Source organism: Hypanus sabinus, chromosome 14 (assembly GCF_030144855.1).
Source record: "Hypanus sabinus isolate sHypSab1 chromosome 14, sHypSab1.hap1, whole genome shotgun sequence".
In the NCBI taxonomy this organism is placed as follows: domain Eukaryota; kingdom Metazoa; phylum Chordata; class Chondrichthyes; order Myliobatiformes; family Dasyatidae; genus Hypanus; species Hypanus sabinus.
Genome location: NC_082719.1, coordinates 105,031,299 through 105,053,785, shown reverse-complemented (window position 1 = coordinate 105,053,785; position 22,487 = coordinate 105,031,299). Strand labels below are relative to the sequence as shown.

The following is a 22,487-nucleotide window of genomic DNA, read 5'->3' as shown; positions in this document are numbered from 1 at the left end:
TGAACTTCCTTCCCCTTACCATAAAGCCATGTCCTCTTGTACTGCGCAGTGGTGCCCTGGGGAAGAGGCGCTGGCTGTCCACTCTGTCTATTCATCATCTCCATTCTAAAGGGTCACCCCTCTATTCTAAGACATTGTCCTCTGGTTCCAGACATCCTCACGACAGGAAACATCCTCTCTACATCTACTCTACCAAGGCCTTTCAACATTTCAATTAGGTCACCCCTCATTCTTCTGAATTCCAGTAAATACAGGCCCGGAGCCATCAAATGCTCCTCATATGACAAACCATTCAATCCTGGGTTCATTTTCATGATCCTCCTTTGAACCCTGTCCACTTTCAGCACACCTTTTATTAGACAAGGGGCCCAAAATTCCTCACAATACTCCGTGAGACCTCGCCAGTGCTTCATAAAGCCTCAATATCTTTGCTTTTATATTCTAGTCCTCTGAAAACCATTAATTCAACCTGTAGATTAGTGAATCCTGCACGAGTACTCCGTCTCTTTGCACCTCAGACTTTTGAATTGTCTCCATTTAGAAAATAGTCTACACTTTTATTTCTTAGACCACAAGACATAGGAGCATAATTGGCCATTCAGCCCACTGAGCCTGCTCCACCTTTCCATCATGGCTGATCTCAGATGCACGAACCCCATACACCTGCCTTGCCACTATATCCTTTGATACCCAGACCAATCAGGAAACTATCAACTTCTGTCTTCAATATACCTACGGACATGGCTTCCACCACAGTCTGTGGCAGTGCATTCCACAGATTCACTACTCTCTGGCTAAACAAATTCCTCCTTACTTCTGTTCTAAAGGATCACCCCTTAACTTTAAGGCTGTGCCCTCTAGTTCCGGACACCCCCACCATAGGAAACATCCTCTCAACATCTACCTTATCTAGTCCTTTCAATATTCGGTAGTTTTCAATGAGATTCCCCCGCATTCTTCTAAGTTCCAGTGAGTACAGGCCCAAAGCTGCCAAACAGTCCTCATATGTTAACTCCTTCATTCCCAGAATCATCCTCGTGAACTTCCTCTGGACATTCTCCAATGACAACACATCCTTTCTGAGATATGGGACCCAAAACTGTTGACAATACTTCAAGTGCAGCCTGACTAGTGTCTTATAAAGCCTCAGCATTATCTCCTTGATTTTATATTCTGCTGAACGGTTTCAGCCTGAAATGTTGACTGTACTTTTTTCCATAGATGCTGCCTGGCCTGCTGAGTTCCTCCAGCATTTTGTGTGCATTCCATTGCCTCTCTGTTGTCCACCCTGCTTGTTACTTCCTTGATGAATTCTAACAGATTTGTTAGGCAAAACTTCCCATCGTGGAAACCATGTTGCCTTTAACTTATTTTATCATTAGTCTCCAAGTACCTCAAAACCTCATCCTTAACGATGAACTCCAACACTTTCCCAACCACTGAGGTTAAGCTAACTGGCCTACAATTTCCTTTCTTTTGTTCTCCTCCCTTTTTAAAGAGTGGAGTGACATTTGCCATTTCCCAGTCCTCTAGGACCATCCCAGGATCAAGTGATTCTTGGAAGATTATAACCAAAGCATCTTCAGCAACCTCTCTCTGGACTCTGGGATGTAGTCCAACTAGTCCAGCTGATTTATCCACATTAAGACCTTTCAGTGTGCTTAACACTTTTTCCTTTGTAATAACAATGGCTCTCACTCCTGCTCTCTGATACTCGCAGACCTCTGGCACACTGCTAGTGTCTTCCACAGTGAAGACTGATGCAAAGTACTTATTAAGTTCATCTGCCACTTCTTTGTCCCCCATTACTTCCTCACCAGCAACAGTTTCCAGTGGTCCAATATCAATTCTCACCTCCCTTTTTATATAACTGAAAAAGCTTGTAGTATCCTGTTCATATTATCGGCTAGTTCGCCACTTCTACCAAAGTGGCAAAGTACCATACACTTCCCAACACTGAGCTGAATTGAATTTAATTGATTTTATTTCTTGCATCCTTCACATACATGAGGAGTAAAAATCTTTATGTTACATCTCCATCTAAATGTGCAATCATAGTAATTTATAATAAATAGAACAGTCAATGTAATATAGAGTACATTCAAATCAGCGTGAGTTAATCAGTCTGATGGCCTGGTGGAAGAAGCTGTCCTGGAGCCTGTTGATGCTGGCTTTTATGCTGTGGTACTGTTTCCCAGAAGGCAGCAGTTGAAATAGATTATGGTTGGGGTGACTTGGGTCCCCAATTATCCTTTTTACACACCTGTCCTTGTAAATGTCCTGAATCATGAAAAATTCACATCTACAGATGAGCTGGGCTGTCCGCACCACTCTCTGTGGAGTCCTGTGATTAAGAGAGGTACAGTTCCCATACCAGGCAGTGATGCAGCCAGTCAGGACGCTCTCAATTGTGCCCCTGTAGAAAGTTCTTGGGATTTGGGGGCCCATACCAAACTTCAACTGTCTGAGGTGAAAGAGGCGCTGTTGTGCATTTTTCACCACACAGCTGGTGTGTACAGACCATGTGAGATCCTCGGTGATGTGTATACCAAGGATCTTAAATCTATTTACCCTCTCAACCCCAGATCCATTGATGTCAATAGGGGTTAGCCCGTCTCCATTCCTCCTGTAGTCCACAACCAGCTCCTTTGTTTTTGCGACATTGAGGAAGAGGTTGTTTTCTTGACACCACAGTGTCAGAGAAATGACTTCTTCTCTGTAGGCCTCCTCATTATTGTTTGAGATTAGGCCAATCAATGTAGTGTCGTCGGCAAATTTAATTAGCAGATAGAGCTGTGGGTGGCGACACAGTATACAGGGAGTAAAAGAGGGGACTTAGTACACAGCCCTGAGGGGCTCCTGTGTTGAGAGTCAGAGGGGTGGAGGTGAGGGAACCCACTCTTACCACCTGCTGGCAATCTGACAGGAAGTCCAGGATCCAGCTGCACAAGGCTGAGGTCCCTTAGCTTCTTGTCAAGCATGGATGGAACTATGCTGCATTCTATCTGCCACTTCTTTGCCCATTCTCCTAATCTATCTAAGTCCTTCTGCAACCTCTCTACTTCCTCAAAACTACCTGCCCCTCCACCTATTTCCATATCATTCACTAACTTTGCCATAAAGCTATCAATTTGATCATCCAAGTCATTGACATATAAAATAAGAAGCATTCCCAACACAGAATCCTGTGGAACACTACTAGTCACAAGCAGTCAACCAGAAAAAGCTCCCTTTATTCCGACTCTTAGCCTCCTGCCAATAAGCCACTAGTATCTTTCCTGTTATACCATGGGCTTGTAGCTTGTTAAGCAGTCTTATGTGTAGCACCTTGTCAAAGGTCTTCTGAAAATCCAAGTGCAGTACACAGCATCCACCAATTCTCCGTTGTCTATCCTGCTTTTTATTTCTTCAAATAATTCCAATAAATCTGTCAGGCAGAACTTCACCTTGAGGAAACCATATGGCCTATCCTATCATTTGCTTCCCAAGTACCCCAAGACCACATCCTTAACAATTGACTCCAACATCTTCCCAACTACTGAGGTCACACTAACTGGCCTATAATTTCCTTTCTTCTACTTCTTTCCCTTCTTGGATCGACACCTGTAATTTTCCATTCTTCTGGAACCATGCCCAAATCAACTGATTCTTGAAAAATCATTATTAGTGTCTTCACAATGTCTCCAGCCACCTCTTTCAGAACCCAAGGTTGTATACTGCCTGATCCAGGTGACATCTTTCTTCAGACCTTTAGGTTGCCCAAGGATCTTCTTCCTAGTAATGGCAACATCACACACTTCTGCCCTCTGATAGCCTCAAATTTTTGGCATGCAGCTAGTGTCTTCCACAGTGAAGACTGATGATAAATACTTATTCAGTTCATCTGCCATTTCCTTGTCCTGCATTACTACCTCTCCAGCATTATTTTCCAGCAGTCCGATGTCCACTCTTGCCTCTCTTCTACACTTTATGTATCTGACTAAACTTTGGTCTTGTTTAATATTATTGGCTAGCTTACCTTCATATTCCACTCTTTCCTTCTTTAGTAGCCTTCTGTTGATCTTTAAAAGCCTCCCAATCCTCTAACTTCCCACTAATTTTTGCTCTATCATATGCTCTCTCTTTGGCTTCTATGTTGGCTTTGACTTCTCTTTTCAGCCATGGTCGTGTCATCCTAACTTTAGAGTAGTTCTCCTCTTTGGATGTATATGTTCTGTGCCTTCAGAATCGCCCCCAGATACTGCTCTGCCATTATTCCTGCCAATGTCCTTTTCCAATCAATTTTGGCCAGTTCCTCTTTCATGCCTCTGTAATCCACTGTAATATTGATATGTCTTCCTTTAGCTTCCCCCTCTCAAATTGCAGGGTGAATTCGATATTTTGATCACTGGCCCCTCAAGCTCTCCAATCAATTTTTCTCGTTGCACAACACCCAATCCAGAATAGCTGATCCCATAGTGGTCTCAAGCACAAAATGCTCTGAAAGGTTACCTCGTAGATATTCTAGAAATTCTCCCTCTTGGGATCCTGCATCAACCAGATTTTCCCAATCTACCTGCATATTGAAATACCTGTGAAAGGAAGTGGTAATTTCTGGTATCAGACAAATGAATAGAATAGAATCTTGAATCTAGCACTCGTGGACCATTCAGAAATATGATGACAGAGGGGAAGAAGCTGCTCCTATAATGTTGCAAGACCCTCCCTGGGTGGCTTTTGGTTAGATATATGCTTCCCTCGTGTGTGTACCGTGTGTTGGAATTATCAGTCATGTACTCAGTAGTCATAATTCAGAAGTCATCCTCTGATTTGCCCTGGGTTGGCTGTGTAGACTACTGTGTAGAATGAAGGGGACATGACAGATGCTATAAAACTGCATTATTTGCCATTTATGACTATGGACCATTTAGGTGATGGAGGCAATTTTAGTTTCACTATATAGAAAAGTTAACAAGCACCAGGTGTGCACCATCAATTGCACTCAACATTGTGAGGAAGCTTACATATCTGGTTTCTGAAAAGACAAAATGAAATATAGACAGGTCCCCCATTCAGAGCACTTCAGTGATTTCCATAATATTAGATGGTAAGTTGTGAGATATTGCAATTACTTTCAGCTTGGAAGAAGTTCAATGTAAAACAGGCCAAGGTTGTTAAAGAATATGGGGAGAAGGCAGGAGAATGGGAGTGAGTGGGATAACAAATCAGCCAGGAATGTATCTCATCAGGGATATTTATCAGGAGCTTAGTATTGTCAATGATCCCTCCTAGACATCCAACAATCTCTTTGACCCCCTACCATCAGGCAGCAGATACTGTAGCATTAGGACAAGAACTGTTAGGTTGGGGAACAGCTTCTTCCCCCAGACAGTAAGATGACTGAACTCCCTGCCACCACTCAGGTCATATCACATATAAAGCACCAGTAGCATTATACTGTTTACTTTTTAAACTTGTATTGTAAACATGGATGAAACAAATATCTAACGAGGATGTCATGAACAGAGCAAGCACAAAAAGAAAAATGATGTATGAGATCATGAAAAGGCAACATTGGATATGTGATTAGGAAAGAGGAGTTAGAATGCACGGTAATTCTGGGAAAGATTGAAGGGAAGAAAGCGAGAGGAAGGCAGAGACAAATGATGATGGAGACAGCAGCCAGAGAACTGGAAACGAATACCAATGAATTGATCCACTTGACCCGAAACAGGAGTGTGTGGGCCATGGCAGTCAAAGCTCAAACTGGGCATGGCACCTGATGATGATCATCATCATCATATATGCACCTTATTTGTTAATTTATTTGTGGTAATATTATTCTATGTAATTGTGTGTGAGTTATATGCACTGTGTTGTGCACCTTGGTCTGGAGGAACTTTGTTTCATTTAGTAGTGTACATGAGTACAACTGAATGACAATAAACTGAACTTGAACGGTGGAGCAGACTTGATGGGATGAATTGCCTAATTCTGTTCTTATGTCTTATGGTCATTGCCAGTGGCCCTCAGCTTAATCTGTGCAATGCATGCTCACCCTGCTCTGTAATTACAGCAAGTGTTGGATTTTAGAGAGGCAGTCATACAGAATTGCTGCCATGCAACAGATTAGTCCATGCTGATGTTTAATGAAGACAATTCTTCTCTGTACAAATACTGCGAGCCATCTACCTCTGCATCCTTGGAAGTTAATCCACTCATTCTCAAGTCAGGCTGCAAAAGGTACTCCAGTGCTTCCCTGTCTACACCACTCCCTTTAAAATGACCACAGAAAGCACCATACAGTGGTACAATGAACATTTACAAAATGAATGAGAACTTACCATTATCTACCATTCAGTCAACTTGCAGTTGACCTTTTAGCCCAGCGCTAACTTCCTGAAGTAATTCAATTATTGACGACAACTAAATTAAGTAAACCAGTAATTAACCCAAATGTACTTGGTGACCCCTTTAAATAGCACTGGTGGGGACGCCTTCCTGTTATTGAACCTACGTTCAGCTTTGAGGTTAAAAGTAGGAGTTGCTGGGACTACAGAACTCCAAAATTGCAGAGTGCTTGAATTAAATGATTCCACAACCTGTGTACTTACTTTTACAACTCATGTTCACAATATTTAGTGCTTATTTATTTATTATGGTTTTATTTATTTTTGTATTTACACCGTTTGTTGTCTTTTGCACACGTGTGGTTTTTCAGTGATCGTTATGCTACTTTGTATTTACTGTGAATGGCTCCAAGCAAACGAGTCTCACGGTAGTATATGGTGACATACACAGTATGCTCTTTGATGATAAATTTACTTGAACTTTATTCTGCATACACCAGGTGGATTTTCACAGGCCTAGGCAGTGACATGCAGGCAATCTGGAGTTCAATTTCCATAAGCACTGTGGACAATATGCTGGGTACAGTAAAAAGACAAAAACATAGTCCAAATCATCTGAACATCTTTTCCACCAATGAAGCTAAGATTACACTAAATGTAATTCAACGTATCAAAAATGAGAGAAAATCTACAGATGCTGGAAATCCAAGCAACACACACAAAACACTGGAGGAACTCAGCAGGCCAGGCAGCATCTATGGAAAAGAGTACAGTTGACATTTCCGGCCGAGACCCTTCAGCAGGACTGGAGAAAAAAGGATGCCTCATCTTTTTTTCCTCCAGTCCTGTCGAAGGGTCTCGGCCTGAAACGTTGACTGTACTCTTTTCCATAGATGCTGCCTGGCCTGCTGAGTTCCTCAAACATTTTGTGTGCTTTGTTTCGACATATCAAATTCAACAGAGCTGCCTCAAACTGGTGGTCCTCAATCCAAGTTCAAGTTTATTGTCATTCAACCATATACACATATACTGCCAAACAAACAATGTTCCTCCATACCAAAGTGCTTAATACAGTCCATACAATTCACATACAACAAAAATTAATATTACCACAAATTTTTAAATATACTCCAAAAGATTGACATGTAGCATAAGGTGCATTTACAACATGTTAAAAAGTAAACAGTATAATACGACTGGGGCTTCATACATGATGAGACCTGGGTGGTTGCAGGGCAAGGCCTGGGGAAGAAACTGTTTTCCATCCTAACAATTCTTGCCCTAATGCCATTGTACCTTTGCCTCGGTAAAGGGTCAAAGAAATTCTTAGACAGATGGGAGGGATCAGTATAAATGCTAAGGGCCTTGCATGTGCATTGTTTCTGATAAGTATCTCAGATGGGTGGAAGAGAGACCCTGATGATCTTCTCAGCAGTCCTTGCAGTCCTTTCTAGGGTCCTTGAATCTCCTCAGGAAGTGGAGACACTGCTGTGCTTTCTTGACTAAAGAGGTGCTGTTGAGGGACCAGGTGAGATCGTCACTATGTACACTCTCATAAACTTTGTGCACATAACTCTCTCCACAGAGGACTGGGTATGTGCAGTGAAGAGTGATCAGCCCACACCTTCCTAAAGTCCACAGTCATCTCTTTGGTCCTGTCCAAGTTGAGAATGGTGCAAGCACAACTACCTCCCCTCTGCATGTCACCTCACTGTCATTGTTGAAAATGCCAACCACTGTTGTGTCACCGGCAAACTCGATGACTCAATCTGAGCTGGATCTAGCCCTGGGGGGCACTGGTGCTGCGTGATGGAGATGAAGATGGTGCTGCGTGATGGAGATGAAGATGGTGCTGAGATGGTGATGAAGATGGTGCTGTGAGATGGAGATGAAGATGGTGCTGTGAGATGGAATTGAAGATGGTGCTGTGAGACGTAGCTGAAGATGTTGCTGTGAGACGGAATTGAAGATGGTGCTGTGAGATGGAGATGAAGATGGTGCTGTGAGATGGAGATGAAGATGGTGCTGTGAGATGGAGATGAAGATGGTGCTGTGAGATGGAGATGAAGATGGTGCTGAGATGGAGATGAAGATGGTGCTGTGAGATGGAGATGAAGATGGTGCTGTGAGATGGAGATGAAGATGGTGCTGTGAGATGGAGATGAAGATGGTGCTGTGAGGCGGAGATGAAGATGGTGCTGTGAGATGGAGATGAAGATGGTGCTGTGAGATGGAGATGAAGATGGTGCTGTGAGACGGAGCTGAAGATGTTGCTGTGAGACGGAATTGAAGATGGTGCTGTGAGATGGAGATGAAGATGGTGCTGTGAGATGGAGATGAAGATGGTGCTGTGAGATGGAGATGAAGATGGTGCTGTGAGATGGAGATGAAGATGGTGCTGTGAGATGGAGATGAAGATGGTGCTGTGAGACGGAGCTGAAGATGTTGCTGTGAGACGGAATTGAAGATGGTGCTGTGAGATGGAGATGAAGATGGTGCTGTGAGATGGAGATGAAGATGGTGCTGTGAGATGGAGATGAAGATGGTGCTGTGAGATGGAGATGAAGATGGTGCTGTGAGACGGAGATGAAGATGGTGCTGTGAGATGGAGATGAAGATGGTGCTGTGAGATGGAGATGAAGATGGTGCTGTGAGATGGAGATGAAGATGGTGCTGTGAGACGGAATTGAAGATTGTGCTGTGAGATGGAGATGAAGATGGTGCTGTGAGATGGAATTGAAGATTGTGCTGTGAGATGGAGATGAAGATGGTGCTGTGAGATGGAGATGAAGATGGTGCTGTGAGATGGAGATGAAGATGGTGCTGTGAGACGGAATTGAAGATTGTGCTGTGAGATGGAGATGAAGATGGTGCTGTGAGATGGAGATGAAGATGGTGCTGTGAGACGGAATTGAAGATTGTGCTGTGAGATGGAGATGAAGATGGTGCTGTGAGATGGAGATGAAGATGGTGCTGTGAGATGGAGATGAAGATGGTGCTGTGAGACGGAGATGAAGATTGTGCTGTGAGATGGAGATGAAGATGGTGCTGTGAGATGGAGATGAAGATGGTGCTGTGAGATGGAGATGAAGATGGTGCTGTGAGATGGAGATGAAGATGGTGCTGAGACGGAGATGAAGATGGTGCTGTGAGATGGAGATGAAGATGGTGCTGTGAGACGTAGCTGAAGATGTTGCTGTGAGATGGAATTGAAGATGGTGCTGAGACGGAGATGAAGATTGTGCTGTGAGATGGAGATGAAGATGGTGCTGTGAGATGGAGATGAAGATGGTGCTGTGAGATGGAGATGAAGATGGTGCTGTGAGACGTAGATGAAGATGGTGCTGTGAGACGGAGATGAAGATGGTGCTGTGAGATGGAGATGAAGATGGTGCTGTGAGATGGAGATGAAGATGGTGCTGTGAGATGGAGATGAAGATGGTGCTGAGACGGAGATGAAGATGGTGCTGTGAGATGGAGATGAAGATGGTGCTGTGAGACGTAGCTGAAGATGTTGCTGTGAGATGGAATTGAAGATGGTGCTGAGACGGAGATGAAGATTGTGCTGTGAGATGGAGATGAAGATGGTGCTGTGAGATGGAGATGAAGATGGTGCTGTGAGATGGAGATGAAGATGGTGCTGTGAGACGGAGATGAAGATGGTGCTGTGAGATGGAGATGAAGATGGTGCTGTGAGATGGAGATGAAGATGGTGCTGTGAGATGGAGATGAAGATGGTGCTGAGATGGAGATGAAGATGTTGCTGTGAGATGGAGATGAAGATGGTGCTGTGAGATGGAGATGAAGATGGTGCTGTGAGATGGAGATGAAGATGGTGCTGAGATGGAGATGAAGATGGTGCTGTGAGATGGAGATGAAGATTGTGCTGTGAGACGGAGATGAAGATGGTGCTGTGAGATGGAGATGAAGATGGTGCTGAGAGATGGAGATGAAGATGGTGCTGTGAGATGGAATTGAAGATGGTGCTGTGAGACGGAGATGAAGATGGTGCTGTGAGACGTAGCTGAAGATGGTGCTGTGAGACGGAGATGAAGATGGTGCTGTGAGACGGAATTGAAGATTGTGCTGTGAGATGGAGATGAAGATGGTGCTGAGAGATGGAGATGAAGATGGTGCTGTGAGATGGAGATGAAGATGGTGCTGAGAGATGGAGATGAAGATGGTGCTGTGAGATGGAGATGAAGATGGTGCTGTGAGATGGAGATGAAGATGGTGCTGAGATGGAATTGAAGATGGTGCTGTGAGATGGAGATGAAGATGGTGCTGTGAGATGGAGATGAAGATGGTGCTGTGAGATGGAGATGAAGATGGTGCTGTGAGATGGAGATGAAGATGGTGCTGTGAGATGGAGATGAAGATGGTGCTGTGAGATGGAGATGAAGATGGTGCTGTGAGATGGAATTGAAGATGGTGCTGTGAGATGGAATTGAAGATTGTGCTGCCAACATGATCTGACTGTGCTTTTTTTGTCAAGAAGTCCAAGATCACAGAGAGAGGTGCTGAGATCCATCAAGGACAGTTTCTGAGAGATGTTTGTATCTCTGAGCTGAAGTAAATACTCCATCAGTTCACCCTCATTGCAAAGTTGAAACCCCATTCAAGAGGGGTTGGGAATAACAAATTAGGGAGGAATAGGAGAAGATAAGTAACCTATAATTATTGCATCTCAGTTTTGAATTTAATTATTAAGTGCAATCAAGTGTTTTAATTAACTTCATTTTTCAAAACTACTATAATGGCTGGCAAATTTACAGCTGGCAAACCTCAGTATTCGCCCAACTGTTTTGACAGCTGTCAGGACGTCTCTGCATTATGATGCCTGTGGTTTACTCAACGTCCAGGTAACACCACCAAGCCCCAGTGATGGAAGGCCTATAGAATAAACCTCCTAAGGTGGGCGCAGGGTAAGTGTGGGGGACAGCAGTCTGGTGATTCAAGGCAGCTGTCTTGACTCAGTAAGACCAAACTTGTAGAACTAATTCCAACTTTGCAAAGACTGTTTATTTTCATAACTGATGCATTTTTTCTCCATTCCTTTCAAATCAGCTAGTCCCATTGCACAGTTCCTCCTTCCATTTCAAATACAAATTTATTTATCATGTGTACATCGAAAAATAATGAAATGTATTGACTGTGCCAGAGTGTAATCGACCTAGGCAAGTATCCTCCCACAGTCCAATGATGTCATTGTAACTTGTCCCATCATTAGGGTTACCCTTAAAATGGGGTTGTCGGGGTGGGGGGGGGGTTGCTGGGCCCTTGACACAATAGGAGATGCCAAACACAGACGACATAGCAATATAACACAACTAAGGGCAATTGCTTTACTAACTTCAGAGTATCATCTGGTGTCAGCTTGTAGTCTCTGTTGACTTTCATCATGTCTACTGTGAATGGCAATTGAGCTTGCAAATAGGGAATTCAAACGTACACTGTTTACCAAATCGTCAATATCCGTAACTGATAAGCCAATTCTGTATATAAATTGCATTTTTCTGTCCTGGCTTCAGAACTGTGTGGTGATGCTGTTCTCCTTACACACAAGTAAAATAAACAGTGTGCAAGTTGTAAGAGTGCACATGTTCTGAGTCTAGTCATGAATTATGTTAATAACCAACAGACCAAGGCAGTGCTAGGGGCAGCCCACAAGTGTCACCACATGTTCTGGAGCCAAAATAGCATGTTCACAGTGCTCAGGAGAGCAACACAGAACACACCAAGCAACAAAACAACATCAGGAAAATAAGCCCTGTACCTCCCACCCACATGCAGACACAAACGCGAACATCTCCAACTCCAAGATAGGCCTCAAATATGGAAGCCACGGTGGTGCTTTGCTATTACAGCTCAGGGCATTCCAGAGTTCACAGCTGAGAGTTCAATCCCGGCATCCTCTGTCCTCCCAGAGGAATGCGTGGGTTTCCTCCGGATGTTCCAGTTTCCTCCAACAGTCCAAAGATGTAGCAGTTAGAAGGTTAATCGATCTTTGTGAATTGTCCTACGACTAGGCTGGGATTAAATGGGGGTTGCTGGAGATTGGGCTAGAGTTAAATGGGGGTTGCTGGAGATCGGGCTAGGGTTAAATGGGGGTTGCTGGAGATTGGACTAGAGTTAAATGGGGGTTGCAGGTGATTGGACTAGAGTTAAATGGGGGTTGCTGGTGATTGGGCTAGGGTTAAATGGGGGTTGCTGGCGATTGGGCTAGGGTTAAATAGGGGTTGCTGGTGATTGGACTAGGGTTAAATGGGGGTTGCTGGAGATTGGGCTAGGGTTAAATGGGGGTGGCTGGAGATTTGGCTAGGGTTAAATGGGGGTTGCTGGAGATTGGGCTAGGGTTAAATGGGGGTTGCTGGCGATTGGACTAGGGTTAAATGGGGGTTGCTGGTGATTGGACTAGGGTTAAATGGGGTTGCTGGAGATTGGGCTAGGGTTAAATGGGGTTTGATGGTGATTGGGCTAGGGTTAAATGGGGTTGCTGGAGATTGGGCTAGGGTTAAATGGGGTTTGATGGTGATTGGGCTAGGGTTAAATGGGGGTTGCTGGCGATTGGGCTAGGGTTAAATGGGGGTTGCTGGCGATTGGGCTAGGGTTAAATGGGGGTTGCTGGCGATCGGGCTAGGGTTAAATGGGGGTTGCTGGTGATTGGGCTAGGGTTAAATGGGGGTTGCTGGTGATTGGGCTAGGATTAAATGGGGGTTGCTGGTGATTGGGCTAGGATTAAATGGGGTTTGCTGGTGACTGGACTAGAGTTAAATGGGGTTTGCTGGTGACTGGACTAGGGTTAAATGGGGGTTGCTGGCGATTGGGCTAGGATTAAATGGGAGTTGCTGGTGATTGGGCTAGGGTTAAATAGGGGTTGCTGGTGATTGGGCTAGGGTTAAATGGGGGTTGCTGGAGATTGGACTAGAGTTAAATGGGGGTTGCAGGTGATTGCACTAGAGTTAAATGGGGGTTGCTGGTGATTGGGCTAGGGTTAAATGGGGGTTGCTGGCGATTGGGCTAGGGTTAAATAGGGGTTGCTGGTGATTGGACTAGGGTTAAATGGGGGTTGCTGGAGATCGGGCTAGGGTTAAATGGGGGTTGCTGGAGATTGGACTAGAGTTAAATGGGGGTTGCAGGTGATTGGACTAGAGTTAAATGGGGGTTGCTGGTGATTGGGCTAGGGTTAAATAGGGGTTGCTGGTGATTGGACTAGGGTTAAATGGGGGTTACTGGAGATTGGGCTAGGGTTAAATGGGGGTGGCTGGAGATTTGGCTAGGGTTAAATGGGGGTTGCTGGAGATTGGGCTAGGGTTAAATGGGGGTTGCTGGCGATTGGACTAGGGTTAAATGGGGGTTGCTGGTGATTGGACTAGGGTTAAATGGGGTTGCTGGAGATTGGGCTAGGGTTAAATGGGGTTTGATGGTGATTGGGCTAGGGTTAAATGGGGTTGCTGGAGATTGGGCTAGGGTTAAATGGGGATTGCTGGTGATTGGACTAGGGTTAAATGGGGGTTGCTGGCGATTAGGCTAGGGTTAAATGGGGGTTGCTGGCGATTGGGCTAGGGTTAAATGGGGGTTGCTGGCGATCGGGCTAGGGTTAAATGGGGGTTGCTGGTGATTGGGCTAGGGTTAAATGGGGGTTGCTGGTGATTGGGCTAGGATTAAATGGGGGTTGCTGGTGATTGGGCTAGGATTAAATGGGGTTTGCTGGTGATTGGGCTAGGATTAAATGGGGTTTGCTGGTGACTGGACTAGAGTTAAATGGGGGTTGCTGGCGATTGGGCTAGGATTAAATGGGAGTTGCTGGTGATTGGGCTAGGATTAAATGGGGTTTGCTGGTGACTGGACTAGGGTTAAATGGGGGTTGCTGGCGATTGGGCTAGGATTAAATGGGAGTTGCTGGTGATTGGGCTAGGGTTAAATAGGGGTTGCTGGTGATTGGACTAGGGTTAAATGGGGGTTGCTGGAGATTGGGCTAGGGTTAAATGGGGGTGGCTGGAGATTGGGCTAGGGTTAAATGGGGGTTGCTGGCGATTGGACTAGGGTTAAATGGGGGTTGCTGGTGATTGGACTAGGGTAAAATGGGGTTGCTGGAGATTGGGCTAGGGTTAAATGGGGTTTGATGGTGATTGGGCTAGGGTTAAATGGGGGTTGCTGGCGATTGGGCTAGGGTTAAATGGGGATTGCTGGTGATTGGACTAGGGTTAAATGGGGGTTGCTGGCGATTAGGCTAGGGTTAAATGGGGGTTGCTGGCGATTGGGCTAGGGTTAAATGGGGGTTGCTGGCGATCGGGCTAGGGTTAAATGGGGGTTGCTGGTGATTGGGCTAGGGTTAAATGGGGGTTGCTGGCGATTGGGCTAGGATTAAATGGGAGTTGCTGGTGATTGGGCTAGGGTTAAATGGGGTTGCTGGTGATTGGGCTAGGGATAAATGGGGGTTGCTGGTGATTGGGCTAGGGTTAAGTGGGGGTTGCTGGCGATTGGGCTAGGGTTAAATAGGGGTTGCTGTTGATTGGGCTAGGGATAAATGGGGGTTGCTGGTGATTAGGCTAGGGTTAAATGGGGGTTGCTGACGATTGGGCTAGGATTAAATGGGAGTTTGCTGGTGATTGGGCTAGGGTTAAATGGGGTTGCTGGTGATTGGGCTAGGGATAAATGGGGGTTGCTGGTGATTGGGCTAGGTTTAAGTGGGGGTTGCTGGCGATTAGGCTAGGGTTAAATGGGGGTTGCTGGCGATTAGGCTAGGGTTAAACGGGGGTTGCTGGTGATTGGGCTAGGGTTAAATGAGGGTTGCTGGCAATTGGGCTAGGGTTAAATGGGGGTTGCTGGCGATTGGGCTAGGGTTAACTGGGAGTTGCTGGCAATTGGGCTAGGATTAAATGGGGTTTGCTGGCGATTGGGCTAGGGTTAAATGGGGGTTTCTGGTGATTGGGCTAGGGTTAAATGGGGGTTGCTGGTGATTGGGCTAGGGTTAAATGGGGGTTGCTGGTGATTGGGCTAGGATTAAATGGGGTTTGCTGGTGACTGGACTAGAGTTAAATGGGGTTTGCTGGTGATTGGGCTAGGATTAAATGGGGTTTGCTGGTGACTGGACTAGAGTTAAATGGGGTTGCTGGTGATTGGGCTAGGGATAAATGGGGGTTGCTGGTGATTGGGCTAGGTTTAAGTGGGGGTTGCTGGCGATTAGGCTAGGGTTAAATGGGGGTTGCTGGCGATTAGGCTAGGGTTAAATGGGGGTTGCTGGCGATTGGGCTAGGGTTAAATGGGGGTTGCTGGCGATTGGGCTAGGGTTAAATGGGGGTTGCTGGCGATTGGGCTAGGGTTAAATGGGGGTTGCTGGCGATTAGGCTAGGATTAAATGGGAGTTGCTGGTGATTGGGCTAGGGTTAAATGGGAGTTGCTGGAGATTAGGCTAGGGTTAAATGGGGTTGCTGGTGATCGGGCTAGGTTTAAATGGGGGTTGCTGGCGATTGGGCTAGGGTTAAATAGGGGTTGCTGGTGATTGGACTAGGGTTAAATAGGGGTTGCTGGAGATTGGGCTAGGGTTAAATAGGGGTTGCTGGAGATTGGGCTAGGGTTAAATGGGGGTGTCTGGAGATTGGGCTAGGGTTAAATGGGGGTGTCTGGAGATTTGGCTAGGGTTAAATGGGGGTTGCTGGAGATTGGGCTAGGGTTAAATGGGGGTTGCTGGAGATTGGACTAGGGTTAAATGGGGGTTGCTGGTGATTGGACTAGGGTTAAATGGGGTTGCTGGAGATTGGGCTAGGGTTAAATGGGGTTTGATGGTGATTGGGCTAGGATTAAATGGGGTTTGCTGGCGATTGGGCTAGGGTTAAATGGGGGTTGCTGGTGATTGGGCTAGGGTTAAATGGGGGTTGCTGGTGATTGGGCTAGGATTAAATGGGGTTTGCTGGTGACTGGACTAGAGTTAAATGGGGTTTGCTGGTGACTGGACTAGGGTTAAATGTGAGTTGCTGGCAATTGGGCTAGGATTAAATGGGGTTTGCTGGCGATTGGGCTAGGGTTAAATGGGGGTTGCTGGTGATTGGGCTAGGTTTAAGTGGGGGTTGCTGGCGATTAGGCTACGGTTAAATGGGGGTTGCTGGTGATTGGGCTAGGGTTAAATGGGGGTTGCTGGTGATTGGACTAGGGTTAAATGGGGTTGCTGGAGATTGGGCTAGGGTTAAATGGGGTTTGATGGTGATTGGGCTAGGGTTCAATGGGGGTTGCTGGTGATTGGGCTAGGGTTAAATGGGGATTGCTGGTGATTGGACTAGGGTTAAATGGGGGTTGCTGGCGATTAGGCTAGGGTTAAATGGGGGTTGCTGGCGATTGGGCTAGGGTTAAATGGGGGTTGCTGGCGATTGGGCTAGGGTTAAATGGGGGTGGCTGGAGATTGGGCTAGAGGTAAATGGGGGTTGCTGGAGATTGGACTAGAGTTAAATCGGGGTTGCTGGAGATTGGACTAGAGTTAAACGGGGGTTGCTGGTGATTGGACTAGAGTTAAATGGGGGTTGCTGGTGATTGGGCTAGGGTTAAATGGGGGTGGCTGGAGATTGGGCTAGAGTTAAATGGGGGTTGCTGGAGATTGGACTAGAGTTAAACGGGGGTTGCTGGTGATTGGACTAGAGTTAAATGGGGGTTGCTGGTGATTGGGCTAGGGTTAAATGGGGGTGGCTGGAGATTGGGCTAGGGTTAAATGGGGGTGGCTGGAGATTGGGCTAGGGTTAAATGGGGGTTGCTGGCAATTGGGCTAGGGTTAAATGTGGGTTGCTGGAGATTGGGCTAGAGTTAAATGGGGTTGCTGGTGATTGGGCTAGGGTTAAATGGGGGTGGCTGGAGATTGGGCTAGGGTTAAATGGGGGTTGCTGGAGATTGGACTAGGGTTAAATGGGGGTTGCTGGTGATTGGACTAGGGTTAAATGGGGTTGCTGGAGATTGGGCTAGGGTTAAATGGGGTTTGATGGTGATTGGGCTAGGGTTAAATGGGGGTTGCTGGCGATTGGGCTAGGGTTAAATGGGAGTTGCTGGCAATTGGGCTAGGATTAAATGGGGTTTGCTGGCGATTGGGCTAGGGTTAAATGGGGGTTGCTGGTGATTGGGCTAGGGTTAAATGGGGGTTGCTGGTGATTGGGCTAGGATTAAATGGGGTTTGCTGGTGACTGGACTAGAGTTAAATGGGGTTTGCTGGTGACTGGACTAGGGTTAAATGGGGGTTGCTGGCGATTGGGCTAGGGTTAAATGTGATTTGCTGGCAATTGGGCTAGGATTAAATGGGGTTTGCTGGCGATTGGGCTAGGGTTAAATGGGGGTTGCTGGTGATTGGGCTAGGTTTAAGTGGGGGTTGCTGGCGATTAGGCTACGGTTAAATGGGGGTTGCTGGTGATTGGGCTAGGGTTAAATGGGGGTTGCTGGTGATTGGACTAGGGTTAAATGGGGTTGCTGGAGATTGGGCTAGGGTTAAATGGGGTTTGATGGTGATTGGGCTAGGGTTCAATGGGGGTTGCTGGTGATTGGGCTAGGGTTAAATGGGGATTGCTGGTGATTGGACTAGGGTTAAATGGGGGTTGCTGGCGATTAGGCTAGGGTTAAATGGGGGTTGCTGGCGATTGGGCTAGGGTTAAATGGGGGTTGCTGGCGATTGGGCTAGGGTTAAATGGGGGTTGCTGGCAATTGGGCTAGGGTTAAATGTGGGTTGCTGGAGATTGGACTAGAGTCAAATGGGGGTTGCTGGAGATTGGGCTAGGGTTAAATGGGGGTGGCTGGAGATTGGGCTAGGGTTAAATGGGGGTGGCTGGAGATTGGGCTAGGCTTAAATGGGGGTTGCTGGAGATTGGACTAGGGTTAAATGGGGGTTGCTGGCAATTGGGCTAGGGTTAAATGTGGGTTGCTGGAGATTGGGCTAGAGTTAAATGGGGTTGCTGGTGATTGGGCTAGGGTTAAATGGGGGTGGCTGGAGATTGGGCTAGGGTTAAATGGGGGTTGCTGGCGATTGGGCTAGGGTTAATTGGGTTGGCTGGTGATTGGACTAGGGTTAAATGGGGGTTGCTGGCGATTGGGCTAGGGTTAATTGGGTTGGCTGGTGATTGGACTAGGGTTAAATGGGGGTTGCTGGAGTTTGGACTAGGGTTAAATGGGGGTTGCTGGAGTTTGCACTAGGGTTAAATGGGGGTTGCTGGAGATTGGGCTAGGGTTAAATAGGGATTGCTGGTGATTGGGCTAGGGTTAAATTGGCGTTGCTGGTGATTGGGCTAGGTTTAAATGGGGGTTGCTGGTGATTGGGCTAGGGTTAAATGGGGGTTGCTGGTGATTGGGCTAGAGTTAAATGGGGGTTGCTAGTGATTGGGCTAGGGTTAAATGGGGGTTGCTGGTGATTGGGCTAGGGTTAAATGGGGGTTGCTAGTGATTGGGCTAGGGTTAAATGGGGGTTGCTAGCAGTTGTGCAGCTCAAAGGGCTAGAAGGGCCTATTCTATGCTGTATCACTAAATAAAAATAAAAATCAAACTCCAGGACAGGCCAGAATTTCCATAATGTCAGATTTGCAGAAACTGTGCTGTTTTGTATCTCACCGTTACAATGCAATTTGCTTCTTCTCTCTACAGCTGTCATTCATCTCCCTCTTACACCACCTGCAATTAGAAAAAGCCTTCACCCTTTTTCAGCCAGAATCTGTTTAGCTATCAATTTTACAAGCAATATGGGTGATACACTTAATATATGCAGTAATTTTACAACTATCTACTATCATTCAGTCCTTCTCCAATGATTGAATATAACAGACAAAGCACATGTTGCTGGATGTCAACATTTGAGAGGAGCTATCTGGACCCAACACATTGATGCAATCATAGTGAAGGGCAACCAGTGATTGTACTTTATTTGGAGTACGATGAGATTTCATTTGCCACCAAGAACTCTAGCACATTTTTACAGAAAGGAGTCTGACTGGTTGCATCATAAAAAAGGCTTCAGAAGGTTGTAGACTTAGCCAGCTCCATAAGGGACACTAGGCACTGCAGCATTGAGGACATCTGCACAAAGCAATGACTCTAAAATGGGCATCCATCACTAAGAGCCCTCACCATCAGGTTTGTGCACTCTCCTCAGTACTACCATCAGAGAGGAGTTACAAGAGCCTGAGGACTGACACTCAATGCTCCAGTGACAGTTTCTTCCTCTCTGTGATCAGATTTCTAAGTGGTTCATGAACATGGGCTCACTATTCTGCTTTTGCATTCTTTACTTATTTATTTTATTGTAATTTGCTGTGCCTGCACTGTACTGCTGCCACAAAACAACAAGCTTCACAACTTTTGACAGTAACAATAAACCTGATTCTGACATATTTATGCAAATTTCATGCTTCTTAAATCCAGCAATTTCAAGTGGTAGACAAAAGAAAGAGCAGATGCTAGAATCTGGAGCAACAAACAACCTGCTGGAGAAACTCACAGATCGAGCAGTGTCTGTGATGGTGGGGATTGTTAGCATTTCAGGTCAAGGCTCTGCATCAGCCTGCAGTGGACTATGAACTTCAAGTGACTTCATTATAATGAGAACCTTTCCATGCACTGCAGTCAAATTCACCTGTCCCTCCTCAATATCCAGAAAGGAGATTGATGTTAGTCACTCCCTTACCCTGGGACTGCCTCTTTTTGATTGAGACCACTTTCTCCTCGTGACATAGAATAATTACCCTATGCTTAAATGGGTCATCTTCTTACATTCTTCCATAGGACTCAACTCTGGTGTTTTCAACCACGTTATACATACAGTCTGAGGCCACTTTATTATGTACATCTGCCCATTAAAAGAAAATACCCAAACTAATCATTGGCCGCAACTCAATGCACAGAAGCACGCAGACATGGTCAAGAGGTTCAGTTGTTGTTCAGACCAAACATCAAAATGGGGAAGAAATGTGATCAAAGTGACTTTGACCATGGAATGACTGTTGGTGCCAGATGGGGTGGTTTGAGTATCTTACTAACTGCTGATGTCCTGAGATTTTCATACACAACAGTCTCTAACGTTTACAGGGAAAGGTTCGAAAAACTAGAACAAAACATACAATGAGCAGCAGTTCTGTGGGCAAAAACACCTTGTCAATGAGGGAGGTCAGAGAAGAAAGGCCAGACTGGTTCAAGCTGACAGGACGGAGACAGTAACTCAGATAACTATGCATTGTATCAACTGTGTGCAGAAGAACATCTCTGAATGCACATCATGTCAAACCTCCAAGTGGGTGGGCTACAGCCATAGAAAACCACTATCTCATACTACTTTCTTGGCTACTTTCTTAGGTGTAGGAGGTAACTAATAAAGTGGACACTAAGTATACTTTAGCAAGTAGTCATAAGAAAGTAGAGAATATATATTAAAAGTTAATAACAATTTCTTATAAAAAAACACAGGCTCATGCTCAAACAGTGTCCATTTCTCATTTACCAAACAGAATATATCTGGATCTCCAAATTATTAATACTTATATTGGACAACCTTGATATATCTGATTATTACCATATCCAGTTAACTCAACAAACTTGAAAAATCTTTTTACCAGAACCCCAAAGAAAATAAATAGTTGCACTTTAATAGATGGTAAAAATAAACCAATCTCTTGGCTCACCCCTTTCACAACTCCCTTTATGTATAATGCAGTCTCAGGATAACCTTATGAAATATAACCAACTTCTGAAAACTGCCCAACACTTAACCATTCAATTGACTAATAAAATTCCTGATGTTCCTCTAAATCTTTGCAATTAATCCCTGACAAGTTGCAACATCACGTTATCCATCATGTACGATACGATGCTGGAGAAGTTATTTCTGTTTGCAAGGTGATGAAATGGGGCACTGACAATACTGCAACTCAAGGTTACAAAGAGAGAGAAAGACATTTTTCCTTGAAGGTGGTCAATGCAATTAATGAGATAGTGAGGGCTTTGAAGACTGCTGGATCCCACTACCAGCAAGCAGTGAGAGCAAAGAAGCTTAGCTCTCAGAAAAATGCAACTAATGAAATAAAGGCGCTATTTAGATTTTTAAATCAAATATTTCGCGTAGAATGTTTCCACATCTATATTACTGAAGAGTCCGGTGACACACCCAGACCCGTGAATCTACCCCAATACCACCTCTGACCAGTTTATCCCACAAATCAAGATGGTCCATATCTAACATACTTAACACTGACAAACTCGTTTCCTCTGGATTAGCTGCTGAATTTACATTTCCTATTTAGGTGGAAAGTATAATGCGGGGCAAACTCCCTCAATCCTTTCTCAGATCACTGAGTGTCGTTTTCCTTATGTGTGTTTCCCCCCGATACGCATGCCCTACTAAGAAGCCCCGGGAAAGAGTTCCTCCACCTCCAAATCATACCATTGAAAACCTCCCTGCACGCTTCGCTTTAATCTACCAAAAATAAAACCCTTTCCATCCTGACAAGAGAACTTTATCAACAAATAAAGCAGCAATTCTCGTACAGAAGAAGCACACACACAGATATGCAGACAGTACCTGTTGTGTCTTCTCCAGCCAGTGTTAACTACTGTTATTTATTTTTCCCTTCAGATTTTTGTTTAATTTCTCTTCCCTCCATCAGTCCACAATCGCTGTCAGTGGATCAGGAGCCCGGATGGATGTGTGTGCCTCCACTCCTCTCCTCTCCCCTCCCATCTCCCGCAATTATAAAAGATGTGGTTGCTAAGGGAGGTGGGAAGGACATCACCCAACCTTACAAAAAAAAGGAAAAAAATACATATATTGTCCTTCCACTCACGTAACAGCCTAACTTCACAGACAGAGGGGAGAGGGAGGCGGGCAGCAGTCTGGGGGTGTTATTGATGGACAGCAATTACAGCCAATTACCGAGAGGCAGCGCCCTGGGCCGCCCTGTCACTAACCTTCTTCGGGAGGGGGGAGAGATTTTCACCAATTGGAAAGAGGCATCCATGGCATCGCTGAAGTGATTGGCCATCCCCGCGCTCCCGAGCCCTTCGACTCCCTCCCCGCTCGGCACGAGAGTGGCGAATGAAGGCGGGATTTTAGTGTCATCCTGGTCTCCATTGGACAATATGCCACTTTGATAGACACTGTTGATAACGAATGAAGCAAAGGAATGCAATCGCCCAAGCTCGTCGTGCATG

The 22,487-nt window shown here is 45.5% G+C and overlaps 1 protein-coding gene across 4 annotated transcripts in view; it reads right to left on the bottom strand.

The window, feature by feature from the left end:
• Positions 1 to 22,102, bottom strand: part of LOC132405046 (zinc finger and BTB domain-containing protein 7C) — a 313,232-nt gene extending 291,130 nt beyond the window's left edge. For 2 of the 4 annotated variants that reach the window (XM_059989759.1, XM_059989756.1), the window contains exons 1-2: positions 21,859 to 22,102; positions 18,903 to 18,962 (exon numbers count right to left, since the gene is read on the bottom strand). The gene's annotated coding sequence lies outside the window, so the exon portion shown is untranslated. Of the gene's footprint in view, positions 1 to 18,902; positions 19,105 to 21,858 lie in introns of those variants that run through there. The other 2 variants (XM_059989763.1, XM_059989764.1) reach the window with 2 other exon arrangements.
• Positions 22,103 to 22,487: the final 385 nt, after the last annotated feature.